Raw genomic sequence first — 21723 nt, forward strand, 5'->3', positions numbered from 1 at the left:
TACCACACTAATCCTCGGCCTATGGGAATTTACTTACTGTCTTGTTTCACAAGGCAGGAAGAGGCGCTTTAGAGACTCGAGCGTGATACTGAATCTCAGAGAAATCAATGGGTGTTAAGTTATTTGCAATAGGTGGAGGAGGACTCCAGTGCTGAGATATATGATGAGTTATATGTGGTTGATATTGGTGTTGATGGTGATTGTGTTGGGGTGGTTGTTGCTGATATTGATGTTGATTCTGTTGAGGTGGTTGATGGGATGATGATGTGAACCATAACCACCATTCCCCTGTGAATGTGCAGCATAACCATAACCACCATGTCCCTGTGAACCATAACCACCATTCCCTTGTGAATGTGCAGCATAACCATAACCACCATGTCCCTGTGAACCGTAACCACCATTCCCCTGTGATCTATGACCTATTGAGCTAGATGATGAGTTAGAATGATGATTTTTGCTACCACCAGAGCTACTACCACCAGGAGAACCACGGTAATTTGTCTTCTTAGAAAAAAAATGCAGAAGGTGCATTTGATGATTCCAGCATAACATAAGAGTCATGAGATTTACTCTGAAGCCATTGTTCATGATGCAATAACCTATATCAAATCTCACTAAATTTGTAAGGGGTCTCACGATGTTATGCAGTAACCACAAAATGATCAAAATCATCTTTTAATCCATTTAAAACATGTAAAACTACATCTCCATCCGCAACTTTATCACTAATAGGTGCCAGATTATCAACAATTTCTTTAACATAACTCAAATATTCAGAGATTAAAGTATTACCCTGTTTAATATAATACAGTTGACGAAGAAGAAGAGATTTACGAGATACAAACTGGTCATTGAACTCCACCTGAAGCTAATACCGCACTTGCTTCGAAGTTGTTAACCCAAGTGTTTGAGCACTGCTCGGTCGAACTCGCATGCGTTGCTATCTCAAGCATGTTTGTCAATGTTAGTTATCAAAACTATAAGTCTTGATTTCTAATCTACTATAGCTAAGTCTCGGACTAGGATAGAAAGTGTATTTGATCTCTCCATGGCGATCATCATACAAGACGAAGGACTACTTAAGGAACTGGTGGAACTTCATCGACTAAAAGGTATGTGGAGACTTGAACTTATCTATCACTTAAAAGTCTATCTACTCTATCTCATATCTTGAGACAAAAGTCGTTTTGCTATAGACTTTGATTATACACATTTGCTATTTCAAGCCGAGTTTATCTCGCTTATCTATTTCTCGAAATATGTGTTGGTAAGCTTTCGCTTTGGCCAAGTTCATTTTTACCTAGTGATGAAAGTCATGTTAAGTTTCAATCACTTGAAAATGGCTTTGGCGAAAAATGGTTTGTGAATAACAACTATATAACGTCCTCTAAGAATGTTTCAATGATTGAAATGAGAGTTTAGATTATATAACCAATGTTGGATATATGCATTGTGTGGTAACACACATATGTATAAGTCCTTATTCCTTTAACCAAAGTATGCGTACTTTGTTGATCAAGGAAACTGGAACAAGAGTCCATGAACCCAGTCCGCGAACTGTCGGAGGTTCTCATCCTAGAAAATCTTCTGGAGTTTGTAAACTCCTTCCGGGAACTTAAGTCCGCAAACTCAGTCCGCGTACTTAAGTTGGTTATTTCTAAAGACGATTATTAGTGAACTTATACTTATATAAACTAAAGAATGCAATTTACAAACCGTGGCTATAAAGTTCATAAATCGATTCAAGTGAATCAAATCGTTTTTGATTCAATTGTATCTTGTATACTTCTATACGATCTAAGCAATTGAACAACTCTCTAACTAGTTCATTTGAGTCATTTGAACTAGTTATGGTGAAGAAGAATATGGTTGATATGAAAGTGCTCATATGGGTAACCATTTGGTTAACTATTGTTGAACCAACAAATGTACATGTTTGGGAACGGTTACACAAACCTAAAACGTGCATTTCATTTGTGTTTAACAAGCTAAGTTTTCGATATAAAGGTTGAAAGATATTAGCTTGAATCTAATCAGGTTTTCATCTAACGGTGAATATTGAATGCTTTGTTACCAAGCTAACATTGATTGTAAACCCTAAATTGAAAAACTATATAAGGTAGAACTCAAGCAACTGGGAAACCTAATCCCCACACCTTACATGTGATACTAGTTGTATAAACTAGGTTAACGACTTGAAGACTTCATTGGGATTGTGAAGCAAGACCGATACTACTTTCTCGTAATTGTGTGATCTGATCTTGATGTTTCTATCGTACGAGTACAATCGTAAAGATTGGATTGAGATTGATATCTCCGATAGGCAAGATATAAAAGTAATCACAAACATCTTCGTCTCATCGTTTGTGATTCCACGATATCTTCTTTCGCCGCGTCGATTAAGATTATTGTGATTTGATTGATAATACTGAGTTGTTCTTCGGGAATATAAGTCTGGTTTATCAATTGGTTCCTGTTCACCTTGATTTATCAAAAGACGGAACAAAAATTTGGTTTCTTTGAGAGACAGATTTATCTATTACTGTAGACTTTTCTTGTGATACAAATTTGTCTATTAAAGTCTTCGACTTTGGGTCGTAGCAACTCTTAGTTGTGGGTGAGATCATCTAAGGGAATCAAGTACGTAGCATCCTGCTGGGATCAGAGACGTAGGAGCATAACTGTAGATTGGATCCCTGTGATATTGATTGGAGTTCAAATACAGTCTAGACCGAAGTTAGTTTGTAGTAGGATAGTTCCTGTAGCGGCTTAATACAGTGTGTGTTCAATCTGGACTAGGTCCCGGGGTTTTTCTGCATTTGCGGTTTCCTCGTTAACAAAACTTCTGGTGTATGTGTTATTTCTTTTCCGCATTATTAGAATATCCAACCTTTGGTTGTTGATTTACATTGATTATTACTTGAACATTGGTCTTTGGTACCGTTCAAGTGATTTCTCTTGTATTCAATTAGACTCGCAGATTTCTATTTTCTTGAGTAAGAATTGAATCGAGAAAGAGAGATATAACTCTTTGATATACTTTATTAATATTGAGTCTAGTTGATTCTCTTGAAAGTATATTAGAGTTAGTCCATACAGATTGCTAAGTGAAATATTGGGTGTGGTTGTTATACCCCCGCTTTTTCACCAAGAGTAAACACAAGAATGAAACTGAACAACTCCAAGTCCCTTTCTAAACACATCTTCAAGATGATGTTGAGACGTAACATATGAAAGTTTGAGAAAGTTATCTTCAACTAAATCACGAATGTAGTGGTAGTCGATCTCCACATGCTTAGTGCGAGCATGAAAAATTTGAATTTGTAGCTAAGTTGTTGGCGCCAATATTGTCACAGTAAAGAGTGGCAGATCTAGACAGAGTAATGTGCAGTTCTTTAAGTAATAAGAAATCCATAGAAGCTCAACACTAGTCACTTCTAAGGAATTATACTCTGCTTCAGTGCTGGAGCGAGAAATAGTTGGTTGTTTTTAGAGGCCCAAGAAACAACAGAATTGACTAAGTATATGCAGTAACCACTAGTAGACTTGCGAGTGTCAGGGCATCCTACCCAATCAGAGTCAGAGTATGCAGTCAAAACATCACAAGGTCCAGCAGAGAGAGTAATACCAGATCCAATACTACCCTTGACATATCTCAAAATCCTTTTTACTAGTTGTAGATGAGAAGTAGTGGGAGCATGCATAAACTGAGAGACATAATTTACTGAAAAACACAAATCAGGTCTGGTAAGAGTGAGATACTGCAAACCTCCAACTAGACTTCTGTAGAATCCAGCATCATCAAGAGGATCACCATTGTATATGGATTATCTTGGTCCTGCAGCTACATGGGTACTTGCAGAGCTGCATGGAAGCATATCAACTTTTTGTAGGAACTGGAGAGCATATTTCTGTTGTGTAAGTAGAGTAGAAGTAGAAGATCTACAATATTCAATTCCATGAAAATAATTAAAGGACCCGATTCCTTCATAGAGAATTCTTTGCTCATAACAGCTACAAATGAGTCCAACAATGCTGGAGAAGAGCCGGTAAGTATCATATCATCTACATATAAGAGAAGAAGCATCTGATACTCACCAGAAGTATAAGAGAACAATGAAGGATGATTTATTGACTTATGAAATCCATGGATTTCAAGAAAAATAGTGAATCTCTCAAACCGAGCTCTAGGATCTTGTTTAAGAACATAAAGGGATTTCTTCAACAAACAGACATAGTTAGGTTTGATCTCATCAACAAAACCCTTTGGTTGAGTCATTCAGACATCCTCCTTGAGAAATCCATGAAGAAAATCATTGGAAACATCCAACTGCCTGATATCCCATCCATTTGTTACAACAATAGTCAATACACACTTGATAGTTGTAGTTTTTACAACAGGGTTGAAAGTCTCTGAGTAATAAATTGCCCTTGTGCAACCAACCTAGCTTTGCATCTTTCTATCCTGCCATCAGAGTTGTATTTGATTTTATAAACCCACTTGCTACCTAAGACATTCATTCCTTCCACTAATGGTACCAATATCCATGTGCCATTTGTCATTAAAGCAGCATACTCAGTCTTCATAGCTACAACCCATTTTGGATGTTTGGAAGCTTCTTTATAAGATTTTGGCTCTACTTCTGAAGTAAGTATAGATTGTAGAGCAACATGTAGTGTAAGAACAATATGTGCAACAAAGTCAGGGTGAAGCTGTTTTGGCTTAGTAATTCCTCTAGATGATCTTGTAGTAATAGTTCTGACTGGAAGTGGTATTTATGTTTTAGGAACAACAGTAAGAAGGTCACCCGATTCAGTAGGTGATATGATTTCGGGAAACCCTATATGTGATAATCGCACAACGTCTAACTAGTAGACATCGGCAAGTACGGGTCGTTCCCACAGGGAGCGGTGGAAATACCAATAATCAATATCTCTAATCTAACCAGAAACTATGTTTTTGTGTTTTATAAAAATATAAATACGAAGAAAATAAATGAAACTAATAAAATGAATCAGACGGAAACATCGGTAACCAGGGTTTATAGTACCTACCACTATTTCTATTCAATTACTGAAATGAAATATAATTCATGAATTATTTATTGTCTGTTCTATTGACATCACCTATTATATGTATTAGAGTCGCAAATATCACTTGGACACCCTAAGCATGACACATCAAAAGACTAAACCAAAGCATACACCATCAAATTGTGTTAGCGTGAAAATTATACGAAACTAAATTAAGGTTCTCAAATAATACCCGGCTATTCTAAGCATACTCCATCAAAGGATTTGACCCAAGCATGAAATATCAAATAAGTAGACAAATATATTTTCGGTCTTATTGATTAAGCTCAAAAGTTACTGTATCGTACAGAACCAGTGAAGCAACACGTAATTTCATCATTAAATCAATGTATAAAATCATGGAATTAATTTATTCAAATAAAAATAGCCTTAAAACCATATATGTTTCAAATCAAAGTGGTCTAACGCTCAAAAGTGGTTTCAACTATCAAACCCTAGTTACAAAGAAATTAGAACATAGCTATGGGTTTCTCAAAACCCATCAAAATAATAATCTAGAGAGAAAAGATTAAACCCAAGAAAGTTGTGCACGCAACCCCTTTTAGCCCCTTGTCCTTCTCTCATCGTTGTGTGATATGCACGAAAGTGCAACACATTTTCACCCATAAATACATTAGTTAGGACACATTTTATTTGTAGGTATTTTTGAGAAATAAATATTTTCGGAAAAATCAGCTCGAAAAGTTGTTAACGGCACCTCGGAGGACAATTGATAATCTGACTCCTACTCTGGATAAGGGGTAATCAATTACTAAGGGGCACACTATCTGCTATGCACACCCCTAACTCTGCTAAGGGCACACCCTTATTCACGGTTTTAAAGGGAACACTTTTGGAGGGAAAGTTAACCTTCACTTGCGAGGACTTCTGGCAAGATTTAGGGAGAATTTTTATTGGACCTTTTCTCGGATTTTGATTCATATGAGCCTGTTTCATCCAAACAGGAATGGTAAGAACTTTAAAATTGAGAAAAGAGGATCGTGACGTGGTTTTCTCATGAAACATGAATGAATATATTCTCGGTTATACTCTGAGATATTTTTGGAAGAATTGTGTGTGGTTACGTGTTCTGTGAGTGTTTTACTCCAACAGAAACATGTAGCAGCTTATGTGGAGTGTTTCAACAGATGCAGACACATGGAGTAGTTAAAACAGGAATCAAATCATCGTATATTTGGGTGGTTAAGAAAAACAGGGAAAGGAAGATATTCTCGGGTTTAATTTATTTGATTCTCTGATTTATAATAGGAAGTTACATAGGATTGAAGAGAGGATATTCTCTTAAGATTTGTATGTCGGATGGGAGGTTTTGGGATGAATCAAACAACTCATAATCACGTGGGAATAAAGAAAATATTCCCGAGTTTAATGTCATTACTGTGAGAAGATTATGAGCATTTATTCGAAATATTTCTTGACTGTTGGGTATATAAATGATTCCTGGGAGTCAGAGAGGGGATATGGAGTGATTGGGGCGAGAACAGAGCGAAGAACAAGAAGTTGCAGAGCTTTATGCACCTGCAGGAAGAGAATAAGACGAAGAACAATAAGCTGTCAAAGCATGTCGTTAATAAACCGTGGTTTATTCACGGTTTTGCAACAGTCTTTGCAGCGACATATAAACAGTGACAACAACACAATTCTTTTATCGTATATTGTAATTGTTTCCTTACAACAATTATTCAGAAGTGTAATTGTAATAGTAGTTTCTGTAACGCCAACAAAGCGTTGCCAACTTCTGTTCTCATTAGTTTTCCATCTATAAAAGCATCATTTGAGCTATGAGTTATTTTGTTTTAGCGTGTTTTTACTATGTGGAGCTAAACCCCAATGTTGGGACAATGGAGGAAGCCGAATATCATACATGGGTGAATTTATTTTATTTGACTTTTGCACTAATTAAATTAGAATTTTGATTTTGATTTTGATTAATTAGTTATCATTTTATTTGATGGGTCATGCTTGGTTAAATGTTTGATGTCCCATGCTTATGGTTTATAACTAATATTTTGAGAACCTACTTTGGCAAAATAAGAGTCGATGTTGATTTTATTGAGCAATAATTGTTGAGAATGAATAATTGAGCCTTATGATATAAATTCGGTGGAATCCTAGTCCCAGTAGCTCTCCCTTTTGTTTTTTAAATCTTTAAATTTAATCTTCACAAGTCTTAGAGTTCGAATCTTATTTACTACATCAACAATTAAAAATCTCAATATTGTGCTCTTCGCCTCCATTCTTTTCTTCTCACTGGTTTCGTCTCTCTAGTCGGCCTCCCGTCCCTTGTGCTTTGTATGGTTTCCTCTTTACTAGAGTCTAAAAATTAGACCTAGCAAATCTTCCTAGGCCCATACATTCCGGTCCATTACTAGCTCCAGACCCAACCAACGACTAACCACTCTGTCATATATCTTCTCCACCGATCCAACAGCTCGACCAATCAACCCAGTTCCAAGACATCATCCTATTCCGTCCGTCTAGCCACCGACTGTACTATACAACTTAGCCTCCTACTAACCCTGACTACTTCATTTCCTTCCCAGACTAACAACAAATCCAGTTTCATTTGCCCACTCAAAACACCGACAAAGTCATGCAATTTCAACACCAGCAGCTCAACCACTTCTCAGGAAACTCGCATTCGAAAAATCTTCATGAATCTCTCGAGCACGATCGCAGCAACCATGTAAGAAACACCAAGCTTTGTAGGTCTTTTTCAGAAACCTACCAAGTTTTTGGCGCCGCTGCCGGGGACTTGGTTTCGTGTAGTGAAGTCTTTGCATCTTAGTATAAGCATTTAGTGCATCATTTTTCATCTTTGCATAATTTTTCATCTTTGCATCATTTTCCCTTGCTGTTCTTGACAACTTCTGTTGAGCTTTCCAGGTGCTCCTGTTGTTGTGCTGTTGTGACTCTGTTTTGCTTGTCTGAGCCCTTGCTGTTGCTGATGATTGAGTTGCAGCTGGGCCTGCCACTTGCTGCTACTTTCTTCCTCTTACCTGTGCTGCTGGCCTGTGCAGCTTGCTTCTGTGCTGAACCTGTAGAGCTGCTGCTGCCAAGCCTGCAACATTGCCCCTGTTCAGCTACTGCTTGTGGTGCTGCTGAACTTGTGGTGCTGCTGAGCTGCTTCTCCTGCTGCTACCTCCTGCTGGAGCTGCTGTTGCTGTGATCCAAAGCCCAACTGGGCTTTTGCAACCAAACTGAGCAGCTGGGCTGTGCTTAAGCAAGTAAGCCTAAACCCATTAAGAGAACCCAACCTGTGGGCTTCCATTTTTAATTTGTGGGCTTGTAATAATCTTTTCCATTTTTTTGTTGGGCTTGTAATTGAAGTTAACTTTTGGGTTTGTATTTGAGCTTAACTGTGGGATTGTCCCTATCAAAATTTTGGGTTTCAAAAACCCAACAAACAACCTAAACAAGTTTAACTGAACCTACCAACTCAGCTGGGCTTCGTTAGTTTCTGGGCTTGCTGAAGTCGTTAGTGGGCCGTGTACCCAAACTCTAGGCCGAAAGTTGGGCTCTGTTTCACAACAATTTTTCCAAAACCCAACAGTTGGCTTGGCCTTTTATCCCATAAAACCAAAGTTTTCAAAACCCAATAAACCAAAGTGTTTTCTTTTCCCATTAGGTCCAAATTTTCTAAAACCCATTAAAAACCAAATTTCTTTTCAAACCCGACAAAACCAAATGTTACCCATAAAAACCAAATTTTTCCCAAAAATCCAAACCCATTAAAAACCAAATTTTGGGCTTTGTAACATAGTTACTTAGCTTTTGAGCCAAATCATGTCTATATCTTGGTCTACAGTTGGGGAATACAACAAATCCCTTAGAGAAATTGCGTATGGTCATACTCCACGTTATGAACCTCCCATAGACCATGATGTCAATAGTTATAGGAATTATTATGGACATTTTCAAAGTCCCGAGCCTCAATACATGAACCCTAATGACTATTCACACATGCATCATTCACTACAACGTGAAAATGAACATTTTGCTAGTGCCTCACTCACACAATCATCACTGATCGATCAATTAGAAGCTCGAATCGCAGCTTTAGAAATGCAATCACATGAGGAATCTGTCACATCTAATTTTCTTAGGCGACCTGAAATCTATGCATGTCCCGCATGTGGTAGTTTAGACCACCCTGTTGAGAATTGTCATATTTTGCATAATTTTAGGCAATCTAGAGAAAATCCAAGGTATGAAATGCCCATAAATTGTGAGAATGGTAGTCATTGGGAACATAATCAATCCTTTGAGGGTTGCGATCAATATTTTGTAAACCCTAATGACCATGCACACATGTACCATTCACCGCAATTTGAACATGAAGAATTTTGTACTCCCATGAATTTAGACTCCACCACAGAAGCTTTCAGACTCAGTAAGCAAAACTTTGATAGATCTACATCACGAATTCAGGCATATTTAGATCAGATTTTGCTTCACCTACAAAAGGAGGAAATTCATGAGGAAATGTATGTTGTCCCTAATGAAGTGTCTAGTCCCATTCATGTAAATGATGTTGAATATGAACCTAATTTAGAGGAGCATGAATCGACTAATGACACCATCACTGTTAATGAGGACCAATATGCATGCTACCATGATGATGATTATGATGATATGTTAGAAGAACATGAAAATATTGTGGAACCTGTTGGTTCAATAACATATGGCTTCTCTCCCTCGACCTTCATGAATGTTGTTTTTTCTAATACTCATTGTAATTCATATGATTTTGATATTGACATGGGATTCGTACAATTATTCTGTGAAGATGAGCATGACATAGGAATAGTTGAATCTTCTGTAGACACTAATGTTATTATGCATGAAAATATAATTGATGTGTCTGATTCTCTACCTAGGTCACATTGTGATATTTCTCCTGATTTGCCGATGCATGAGAATAATTCTTCTTCGAATGATGATTCTGATTGTGGACTTGATAATTTGTTTGATGATTGTGAGCATGTTGTGACACGTGTAGAAGACTTAGGAGATGTTGATGTGATTAATAATGATGTGCCTATCTTCCTACATAAGTCACAATCTGATGGCCTTCCACCCAACCTAGATTTGGTTTGTACCCATATTGTCAAACCGACTTTTCTGAGAGTCCCTAATCTAGGTTTGGAACTGTGTGCTTCCCAAGTCCTCTTGGACTATTTTGCTTCTAAGTATAATACATTTGAGGAACCACAGTTGGAATTAGCATGTTTGCCCGTCCCTAGAACAGTTCACTTTGAGTTAAACCTTGTACATGATGAACCCCCAAAACTGCGAGATTTTGTTTCCAAAATTTTATCCGTTGAAAAATCCAGGTTTGGGGGTAGCTCATTTTGTTTCACAGTTTCACTTGCGTTTATTTCCTGTTATATTTGTGTGAAGCTGTTGAAACCTCTACACTTTGTCTTTTGGGTTGATCCTCAACTCTTTAGATTGTTAGTGTATGGTGAATTTTTTGTATATAATCCAGTAGATAAAATTTCTTAAAACCCTTTTGTTCCTTTTGTATATATTTTGCTAATCCAATATGATCTCGGCTGACATATGTTGGATTCTTGCCTTGAATAACGGAGTTCTAATATTGCTTTCGCCGAAATCGGGTATTCTCTTTCCTTTTTCTCTACTCAACATGATCCTCTTCATATGTTGTATTATAATTTTGTTCATATTTTGAAACATTGAGGACAATGTTTACTTTAGGTTTGGGGGTGAAAAGTAGATACTTTGATAATATGCCATAATTGAAAACAAGAACTCCTTCTTTTTGAAAAAAAATGAAAAAAAATCAAAATCAAAAATAAAAAATTGAAAAAAACATAAAAATGGAGCTCATTTACCTTGAAATGTTGACTCTTGTGCAAATATGTAATTTTTAGGAGCCTTAGTCTAGATATTTAGGCACCCTGATTCTAGCACAATTCACATAGTGATAAGAAATTTGCACGCGCACGATCTATCAATACATGTATAGCCTCATCCTTGAGGTGTTATATCGGAAGTTTTAGTTGCCAATCACTTTAGAATACTGAACGAAACTTGACTAGCTTGTTCTTTGGTTGGTTGGGATAGAAGGTGGAGGTTACATTAAGAAAGACAACCATCGAATTTAACTGGGTGCATCAAAAAGGGCTACCTCTTGCAAAATGTCATGTAATTTTTTGTTTCTTTTTGCTTATGTATCAAAAGTGTTTCCTTATCAAAAAAAAAAAAAAGAAAAAAAAAAAGAAAAAAACGATGTATATATTCAGAAAAAAATATCAGAAAAATACAAAAAAATCAAGTATTTTTCAATTCCATCCTTTCTTGTTCCAAAAATAAAAGAGAGTAGTCAATGTAAATAAGAGTCATTTTGTTGTTATATTGTAATAAGCAAGGAAGGGTGCAAGCCATTGATGTGCAACGCGAGTAATTGTGAAATACCTCCAACTCATTCACAATTCTCGTAAAGTCCGGACAGCTAGCTAGATTTCGACCTTGGTTCTTAGCCTGAGAAACTATCTCTTGGTGATTAGTAGTCATAACATCCGATCTTTCTTTACACATGTGTAGATACACTTTACACTCTTATCACATGTCTTTATTTGTTATCAGTGCTAGGATTGTGCCTTTGATAGCTAGATTGACATCTCCATTTTGCTGTGAGCTTAAACTGACTTGCACATGTCACATTTGATGGAATCCGAGCTTATATTTTGTCCTAGAACTTTGTAGGTACGTTCTAAGCAAACCTTCACGAGACTTCACTCGTCCACTAGGGACACTTAGTGGTTTAAAAGGCTTATTGCATTCACTAAATGCAATCGAGAGACCAGCGACAGTAGTATAGGTAGGATTTCCTTAGTTTTGTTTTACTTGAGGACAAGTAAAATTCAGGTTTGGGGGTATTTGATGAGTGCTAAAAAGTGCATATTTCTATATATTTTTCTTGGAATTTAACTCATCCTTTGTGCACTAACGCTCCATTTTATCCCATATTCTGTGTTTTCGTTGTTTTCAAGCCTGGTTATCTCACGGAGCGGAAAGAGCAAAGGAACGGCAAAGAATCCCGCTAGGAGGAAGCGAAGAATGATGTTTGCAAGAGCCGGATAAATTAGAAGTGGGCTTGAAGAGGAAGAATTGTTCTTAAAGAAGATATGGGCTTGGCATACCCAAGGCCCAAAACCCTTACCCAAATCCATTTCCATTATCCATACCCATTTCCATGAGAGCCGTCAGATTGGATCCATCTCATCATCCAACGGCCACCTCATCATTGTGCATCAAAATCCAAAGCTCCTGTCAAACACCATAGTACCTAACCCCATCTTGAGCCGTCAGTTTCGTTGCATCTCATCATCCAACGGTCGCTTCAAGCTTCATCACATCGTGCCGTTCAATTACATCCAAAAATGATCATCCAGCGTCGTTCGTTCGCTGTGCATCAGACTCCGATGTACCGCTCAACACCGAATCATCAAATATCTTCTACACCAGTCGAGCCAAACTCTCCCTTTCTCCCAAAACTATTTTCTCCCCGACCAGAGCTCTGCAACTCCATCTCTTCACCCCTCACCCTCTGCGCCACCATCTCCATACCCTGTCCATCACCAAAAACCCCATAAACCCATTCCCTAGTTGCCTCTCTTTATCGTTCTTAGCACCCACACACCCTAGGTGCTACAATCAAGAGAGAGATGAAACTAGGGTTTCATCACAGTTGAAGAAGAGACCCAAATCGAGGAGTTGATCGAGCAGACAATAGCAGAAGAGAGATGGGTTCGACAGAGGAGACAAATTCAGGGCATGGGTAAGTTGATTAACCCCAAAAAATTTTCTACTGCTACTTTTTGTGTAACCCTAATTTTTCTTTTGGGTATAAATTGAAGAACTGTAACAACATTGAGTTCATGCCTGGGTTAGCCAGAGCTTCACCCAAGAGGACTGGACTAGCCAGTTCCTCAACTGTGTTATCTTCAGTTCATGTTTTGTTTGAATGCAATGTTGTTTCAAGTGTAATTTCCATGTTCTAAGCTCATAGCTAGGGTAATGAGGAAACCCTTTGAGCCATTGCTAAGTTTCATTCAGTTACAAACATAATTCTTGTTGTGCTTGAAATGTTTAGGATAGTCTTAATCAAAGCACTTTACATTTTGCTCTCACAGTGCATATCATGTATGCATTGTAGTTAGAACACCACTATGTGATTGTGCTACAGCTCATGCTTAATTGTCTGTTATGAATCCTCTGACTAGTTGTACTCTAAATCAGACAATTAGTACTTAGGATGAATACTTTAGTTGTGATTAGAACATCCTTTAGGTTGTTAAAACATGATGTGAAAATGAGAAGCACACAAAACACTTGCAAGTATACAAGGTCAAGATTTATAATATAGTGATGAGTGGGGGTTTGTCCACAGGGAGAGGAGCATACAAGAAGTCTTCCTAGCTAGAGTGTGTAGTGATGATGCAAGGCAAAGCAATATGGTATACATACAAGAACCACAGCAGCAAGGAACCACAACAAGGAAAACAGACAAGAACCAAGGCTTGGAAGCCAAGGGCAGAGTGAGGATTGTGCACTGATTTCAGTGCACAAAAGGCTTCAAAGTGCAAGAAAAAAAAGGCAAGAAAATAAACTGAATTGAAAGCACACAGAACTGAAAATGTAACTGACTGAGAAGGAATTGGTGGGTAAGCCAAGGCTTAGGATCCACCTTGTGTCCTAATCAAATGACATGTTTCTAGGTTGTGTTTGATCCTATGCATACATCTAGAAATGGAAGAATACCAAATTGCTCAATAGTTTGCCCCTAGCATTGGCTGTCTTTTGACAGAACAGCCAATCACAGGCACTCTGTGCATTGGTATCTCCCATTTGCTCAAGCAAAACAGGGCAACAGGAGAACTATCCTAGCAACCTGTCAATTGACAGTGCACAAGGCTTCAGCTGAGCCTTGGCCTGATGCTGTTTAGCTCATGCTAAACATGATATGGCAACATACATTCATTAAGAAAGATGATTCATACACATTTAACATTCAAGATACAATTCTAAAAACACATGCAAAATTAACTATCAACAGATAAGCAACTGAAATTGAAATTCATTAACTGATGGTTGTCTCAATTCTCTACTGGCTAGTCCAGAGAGATACACAGTGTCTTTCACACACTCCACATAACACCAATTTATACCCCCCCTATCAGAATTAGGGTTCACAGCCCCTTTTCCCCAAAATCAGAAAATCAGGTGAAATTGATTTACCTAATGTTGATGAGATACTCGCTCCATCTCTTCGACCCACTCTCCAATTACTTCTTCTCGTTCATCTCCTGCTCCAATTGCTGCTCTAACATCAACTTATATCCCCAATTTCTCACCTAGGGTTTCAGTGATGAGAGATGAGAAATTGAGGAGATTAGTTGATGAAAAAGAGGTAAAATGTGATAGTGATGATGGTTTTAGGTGTGGTGGTGGTAGAGTGATTTGGGGAGAAGATAGTGGAGTGATTTGGGGGAAGGTAGTGGTGATGGAGACGGACATGGTGGTACTGTTGCAGAGAGGGGGGGGGGGGGAAAGGTGGTTTCGATGGATTTGGGAGAAGGGTGTGTTTGGCTAATGGGTGGGGTTCGGGTACTAGGGTGTTGAGCAGGTGTAGAGGATTTTGATGTTTCGCGAAGCTGGACCGATGGATGGGAAGATGGTAGGTGGATCTGACGGCGATGCGAGGCAGGCGATGAGCGACCGTCGGATGAAGAGATACGACGAAACGAACGGTACTTGATGGAGTTAGGTACTGTAGTGTAAGGCGGAGATATCAAACTTCGATGCATAGCAAGGGAGCGACCGTCGGATGCTCCTGAGAACTGATCTGACGGCTGAAGACGCAAGCGGGTATGGATTTGGGTTTTAGGCTTTTGGGTATAGAATATGGGTTTGGGAAATGAGTTTGGGCTTGGAAAACCTTGAGCCCACTTCTTCTTTAAGAACAACTTTCTTCTTCTTGAGCCCATTTCCAGCTTTTTGGACGTGCGCTCCATTCTTTGCGGCTTCCTTGCGTAATTTCTCCCGGCTTTTCACCACTTTTCTGCTCTTTTTGCTCCGCAACTCATCCAATCTTTATTTATTACCTAAAAATGCAAAATTAAGTAAGAAAAATATTTATTCTTGAAAACAAAATGAAAATACAGAATATGGGATAAAATGTAGAATTAATGCACAAAAGATGAGTTAAATGCCAACAAAAAGGGATAAATATATACAATATTTGGCACTCATCAAATACCCCCAAACCTGAATTTTACTTGTCCTCAAGTAAAACAAAACTAAGGAAATCCTAACTATACCACTGTCGCTGGTCTCTCGAATGCATTTAGCGTATGCACTAAGCCTTTTAAACCACTAAGTGTCCCTAGTGGACGAGTTGAAGTCTCGTGAAGGTTTGCTTAGAACGTACCTACAAAGTTCTAGGTCAAAATATAAGCTCATTCCATCAAATGTGACATGTGCAAAACAGTTTAAGCTCACAGCAAAATGGAGATGTCAATCTAGCTATCGAAGGCACAATCCTAGCACTGATAACAAAAAAGACATGTGATAAGAGTGTAAAGTGTATCTACACATGTGTAAAGAAAGATCTGAAGTTATGACTACTAATCACCAAGAGATAGTTTCTCAGGCTAAGAACTGAGGTCGAAATCTAGCTAGCTGTCCGGACTTTACGAGAATTGTGAATGAGTTGGAGGTATTTCACAATTACTCGCGTTGTACATCAATGGCATACACCCTCCTTGCTTATTACAAAAAAACAAAATGACTATTTACATGACTCTTATTTACATTGACTACTCCTTTTATTTTTGGAACAAGAGAGATGGAATTGATAAATACTTGATTTTTATTTTTGATATTTTAGAAAGGAAACACTTTTGATACAAATACAAAAGGAAACAAAAGATTACATGACACTTTGCAAGAGGTAGCCCTTTTTGATGCACCCAGTTAAATTCGATGGTTGTCTTTCTTAATGTAACCTCCACCTTCTATCCCAACCAACCAAAGAACAAGCTAGTCAAGTTTCGTTCAGTATTCTAAAGTGATTGGCAATCGTAACTTCCTATCAAACACCTTGAAGATCGAGGCCATACATGTATTGGTAGATCGTGCGCGTGCAAATTTCTTATCACTATGTGAATTGTGCTAGAATCAGGGTGCCTAAATATCTAGACTAAGACTCCTAATAAAATACATATTTGCACAAGAGTCAACATTTCAAGGTAAATGAGCTCCATTTTTATGATTTTTCATTTTTAATTTTTTTTTTTAATTTTGATTTTTCAATTTTTTTGGAATTTTTCAATTTTTTCAAAAGAAGAAGGAGTTCGTTTTCAATTATGGCAAATTATCATGGTATCTACTCTATACCCCCAAACCTAAACTAAACATTGTCCTCAATGTTTCAAAATATGGAAAGAATTATAAAACAATATATGAAGAGGAACATGCTGAGTAGAGTAAAAGGAGAGAGAATACCCGATTGTACGGGCAGCTCGATTAAAACTCCGTTATTCAAGGCAAAAATCCATCATATTAGGAGTCACAATGGATGAGCACAAAATATACAAAAGGAAATTTAACTAACACATTATCTACAAGAAAATTTGGTTTTTAATGGGATTGGACTTTTTGGAAAAAATTTGGTTTTGTTGGGAACATTTGGTTTTGATGGGAAAACGAAAAATTTTGGTTTTTAGGGAAAGATTTGGAAAACTTTTTGGTTATTTAGGGAAAGAGTGGACCAGTTTAGTCCACATAGACTGGGTCCTCCAGGTTGGTTGTTTCAATGTCGGGTGGAAATGGCTCAAGGAATGGCTTTAATCTCTGCCCGTTGACTTTGAAAACGTTCTTGTTGGAGACATCCTCCAGCTCTACAGCTCCATGAGGAAAAACTGTGCGTACTAGGTACGGACCCTTCCATCTGGAACGCAGTTTTCCTGGAAAAAGATGTAATCGGGAGTCATACAGCAAGACTTTCTGACCAGGAGTGAAGGATTTGCGCAGAATACGCTTATCATGAAATATCTTCATCTTTGCTTGTACAGCTTGGCACTGTCATAAGCCTCATTTCTCAATTCTTCCAACTCGTTGAGTTGAAGTTTCCTTTGAATTCCAGCTTCGTCCAGAGAAAGTTCAGCTCTTTGATTGCCCAGTAGGCACGATGTTCTAATTCCACAGGTAGATGGCACGGCTTTCCATACACTAGACGATAGGGGGACATGCCAATTGGTGTCTTATAAGCTGTTCTATAGGCCCACAAAGCATCATTCAATCTCAATGACCAATCTTTCCTGGACGGGTTGACCGTCTTCTCCAGAATGTGCTTAATTTCCCTATTAGACACTTCCACTTGTCCACTAGTCTGAGGGTGGTACGGAGTAGCAACCTTGTGAGTTATGCCATACTTGCGTACTAAAGACTCAAAGTACTTGTTACGAAAATGTGAACCGCCGTCACTGATGATAGCTCTAGGGGTACCAAAACGTGAAAATATGTTCTCCTTTAGAAATGAAAGTACCACCTTGTGGTCATTTGTTCTGGTTGCTATGGCTTCTACCCACTTAGAAACGTAATCAACTGCGACTAGGATGTACAACTTGCTGTCAGACATGGGAAATGGACCCATGAAGTCTATCCCCCAAACATCAAAAATCTCCACAATCAAAATGGGGTTCAATGGCATCATGTTTCTCCTCGAAATGCTTCCTAGCTTTTGACAGCGTTCACAAGCAACACAATAATCATGGCAATCCTTGAACAATGATGGCCAATAGAATCCACACTGCAAGATCTTTGCAGCGGTTTTCTTGGCACTGAAATGGCCTCCACATGCTTGGTCATGACAGAAAGATATCACATCTTTCTGTTCAGTGTTGGGGACACATCTCCTAATGATTTGGTCTGGCAGTACTTAAACAAATATGGGTCATCCCAAAGGAAATGTTTGACTTCAGCCAGGAATTTAGAGCGGTCTTGTCTCGACCAACGTGAGGGCATCCTACCTGTAGCGAGGTAGTTAACAATATCAGCAAACCAAGGAAGGTCTGAGATAGACATCAGCTGTTCATCTGGGAATGATTCTCTAATCAGCTCATTCATCAATAGACTCTAAAGTTAATCTAGACAAATGATCAGCAACCACATTCTCACAACCTTTCTTATCACGGATTTCGAGATCGAATTCCTGTAATAAGAGTATCCATCGAATAAGGCGAGCTTTAGCATCCTTCTTGGAAAGAAGATACTTCAAAGCCGCATGGTCTGTGTATATGATGATCTTAGACCCTATCAGATAAGATCTAAACTTGTCTAATGCGAAAACGACGGCAAGCAATTCCTTCTCGGTAGTTGAATAATTGAGTTGGGCATCATTAAGGGTTTTGCTAGCATAGTATATCACATATGGTAGTCTATCAACTCGCTGTCCTAAAACAGCACCAACAGCATAATCAGAGGCATCACACATAAGTTCGAACGGAAGCTTCCAATCGGGTGGTCGGACTATAGGAGCGGTGGTGAGAAGGGTTTTTAATTCCTCCCATGCCTTCACACAAGCAGCATCGAAATTGAAGGCAACATCTTTGGAGAGAAGACTGCACAGAGGTCTGGAGATTTTGCTGAAATCTTTGATGAATCGCCGGTAAAAACCAGCATGACCTAGAAATGATCTGATCTCCTTCACAGAGCAAGGTTGTGGTAGATGTTGAATGAGGTCAACTTTAGCTTTATCCACTTCAATTCCTTTTTCTGAGATGATGTGTCCTAGAACTATTCCTGAATTCACCATAAAATGGCATTTTTCCCAATTTAGAACAAGGTTCTTTTCTTTACATCTGGATATCACGAGGGCAAGATGCTTCAAACATTCGTCAAACGAGGAACCAAAAACAGAGAAATCATCCATAAAGATCTCGAGAAAACTATCTATCATGTCAGAAAAAATGCTCATCATGCAACGCTGAAAAGTAGCAGGTGCATTACACAACCCGAAGGGCATACGTCTATAAGCAAACGTCCCAAATGGACACGTGAATGTAGTTTTTTCCTGATCTTCCGGAGCAATGTGAATTTGGTTATAACCGGAAAAGCCATCTAGAAAACAGTAGTGACTGTGTCCAGACACACGTTCTAGCATTTGGTCAATGAAAGGGAGCGGGAAGTGATCCTTCCTTGTTACTGTGTTCAACTTCCTGTAGTCGATGCATACTCGCCATCCTGTGGTTGTACGAGTAGGGACTAATTCATTCTTGTCGTTCTGAACTACAATAATGCCTGACTTCTTAGGCACAACTTGAATGGGACTAACCCATTTGCTATCGGGAATTGGGTATATGATACCCGCATCAAGTAGTTTCAGGATCTCTCCTTTGACTACATCTCTCATGTTAGGATTAAGTCTCATTTGCATTTCCCTCGATGGTTTGACATTCTTTTCAAGGTTAATGTGGTGCATGCAAATGGTGGGACTAATTCCTTTGAGATCTGAGATGGTCCATCCTAAGGCCTCTTTGTGTTCCTTAAGTACTTCTAAAAGCTTACTTTCCTGTTCCGTGTCTAAACATGATGAAATAATGACAGGTAAAGTATCAGAAGAACCTAGGAATGCGTACTTCAACGTACTAGGCAATGTTTTCAATTCAAGCTTGGGTGGCTCAACAATGGATGGAATAAGCTTGGAATCAGAGAGTAGGGGTGGTTCCACTTCATATTTCCTTTCAGTGACGTCCATTTGAGGTACAGATTCGAGCAGAGATAGGACGTCACTACAGTATGCATCATCATAGGAATCAGGGTTAAAGTTCTCCATACATGCTTGAAAGGGGTCGACGGATAGAATGTTAGTCAACGAATCTTGCATTAATCCTTCAATCATATTAACTTCATGCACATCATCATCATCAAGATTCACAGGTTGTTGACTAATATCGAACACATTCAATTCTACCGTCATGTTACCAAAAGACAGTTTTAACACTCCATTCCGACAGTTGATGATCGCGTTGGACGTAGCCAAGAAAGGACGTCCTAAGATGACAGGAATGTGACAGTCTGGGTTTTGTACAGGTTGAGTGTGTAAGACAATGAAGTCTACGGGAAAATAGAATTTGTCAACCTTGATCAAAACGTCTTCGACCACTCCACGAGGAATCTTGACAGATCGGTCTGCCAGTTGTAGAGTGATAGATGTTGGTTTCAACTCCCCAAGACCTAACTGCTCATAAACAGAATATGGCAGTAGGTTAACACTTGCACCTAGGTCTAATAACGCTTTATTGACCGTGTGTTCTCCTATAGTGCAAGAAATTGTTGGACATCCTGGATCCCTAAACTTGGGTGGAGTTTTGTTCAAAATGATGGAACTTACCTGCTCAGCTAAGAAAGCACGTTTTTGCACATTGAGCTTGCGCTTTTGAGTACACAAGTCTTTGAGGAATTTGGCATAAGCAGGGATTTGCTTGATTGCTTCAAGAAAAGGAATGTTGATGTTGACTCTCTTGAACAGATCTAACATCTCATTGTAATGGGTACTTTTCTGTTGATAGATCAATCTTTGAGGAAATGGAGCAACAGGAAGATGAGTTGGCAAAGGGACATTCACAGCAGTAGAATTGTCAGATTTTCCAACTTGCTCAGATTCTTTGGTTTTCTGGGGTTGTGGAGACAGCGTGGAATTTGTATCAGATTCATTAGGTTCGCCCACGTTGTTCTCGATGACTTTACCACTTCGGAGGGTGGTAATGGCATGGATTTGATCAGGTGAGGTTTCAGTGCAGGATGTTGTGCCTGTTTGAAATATCCTCTTTGGATTTTGTTGGGGTTGGCTCGGAAGTTTACCCTTTTCCCTCTCACATATTTGATCCATCTTTTGATCTAGATTTTTCTGACTTTGCATCAAACTCTGGAACATTTCCTCTAGGGTGGACAATCTCTTGTCGGTATTGTGTTGAGGATATGATTGTTGTTGAGAGTTTGATTGTTGTTGAGGGTTTCTCGGGTGTTGATAACCTTGATTGTTCTGATATCCCTGATTGTGTTTGATAGCTCTGATTAGGTTGAGATGGTCCTCCTTGAGTGGGTCCTTTTGACCATGAAAAGTTAGGGTGGTTTCTCCATCCTGGATTGTAGGTCTGTGAATAAGGGTTATGCTCTGATTTTTGAAACATGGCATGTGCCTGTTCAAGCCTAGACTCCTGGACTGCAAGCAAATCTGGACAATTTTGGAATTGATGGTTGGGGTCGTTACAAGCAGCACAAACAGACGAAGCGACATGTTCTCGGAGAGTAGTGGTGGAAGGTTTTGAATTTTTATGTAGTTCTAACTCTTCTAATCTCCTAACTATTGATGCCATGTTTGCTCTACCCTCAAAATCCGCTTCAATCCTAAAAGCCTTTGCTTCGGATGTAGTCTTTCTGGTTTCACGGATGGATTCCCACTGTTGCGTCTTTTCAGCTACTTCAATCAAGAAGTCCCAAGACGCGTCAGCAGTTTTATCTACGAATAGACCATTACACATCGACTCAACCGTTGTTCGGGTGGACACATCTAGACCTTCATACAAAATTTGC

Source organism: Papaver somniferum, chromosome 6, assembly GCF_003573695.1.
Source record: "Papaver somniferum cultivar HN1 chromosome 6, ASM357369v1, whole genome shotgun sequence".
Lineage (NCBI taxonomy): Eukaryota > Viridiplantae > Streptophyta > Magnoliopsida > Ranunculales > Papaveraceae > Papaver > Papaver somniferum.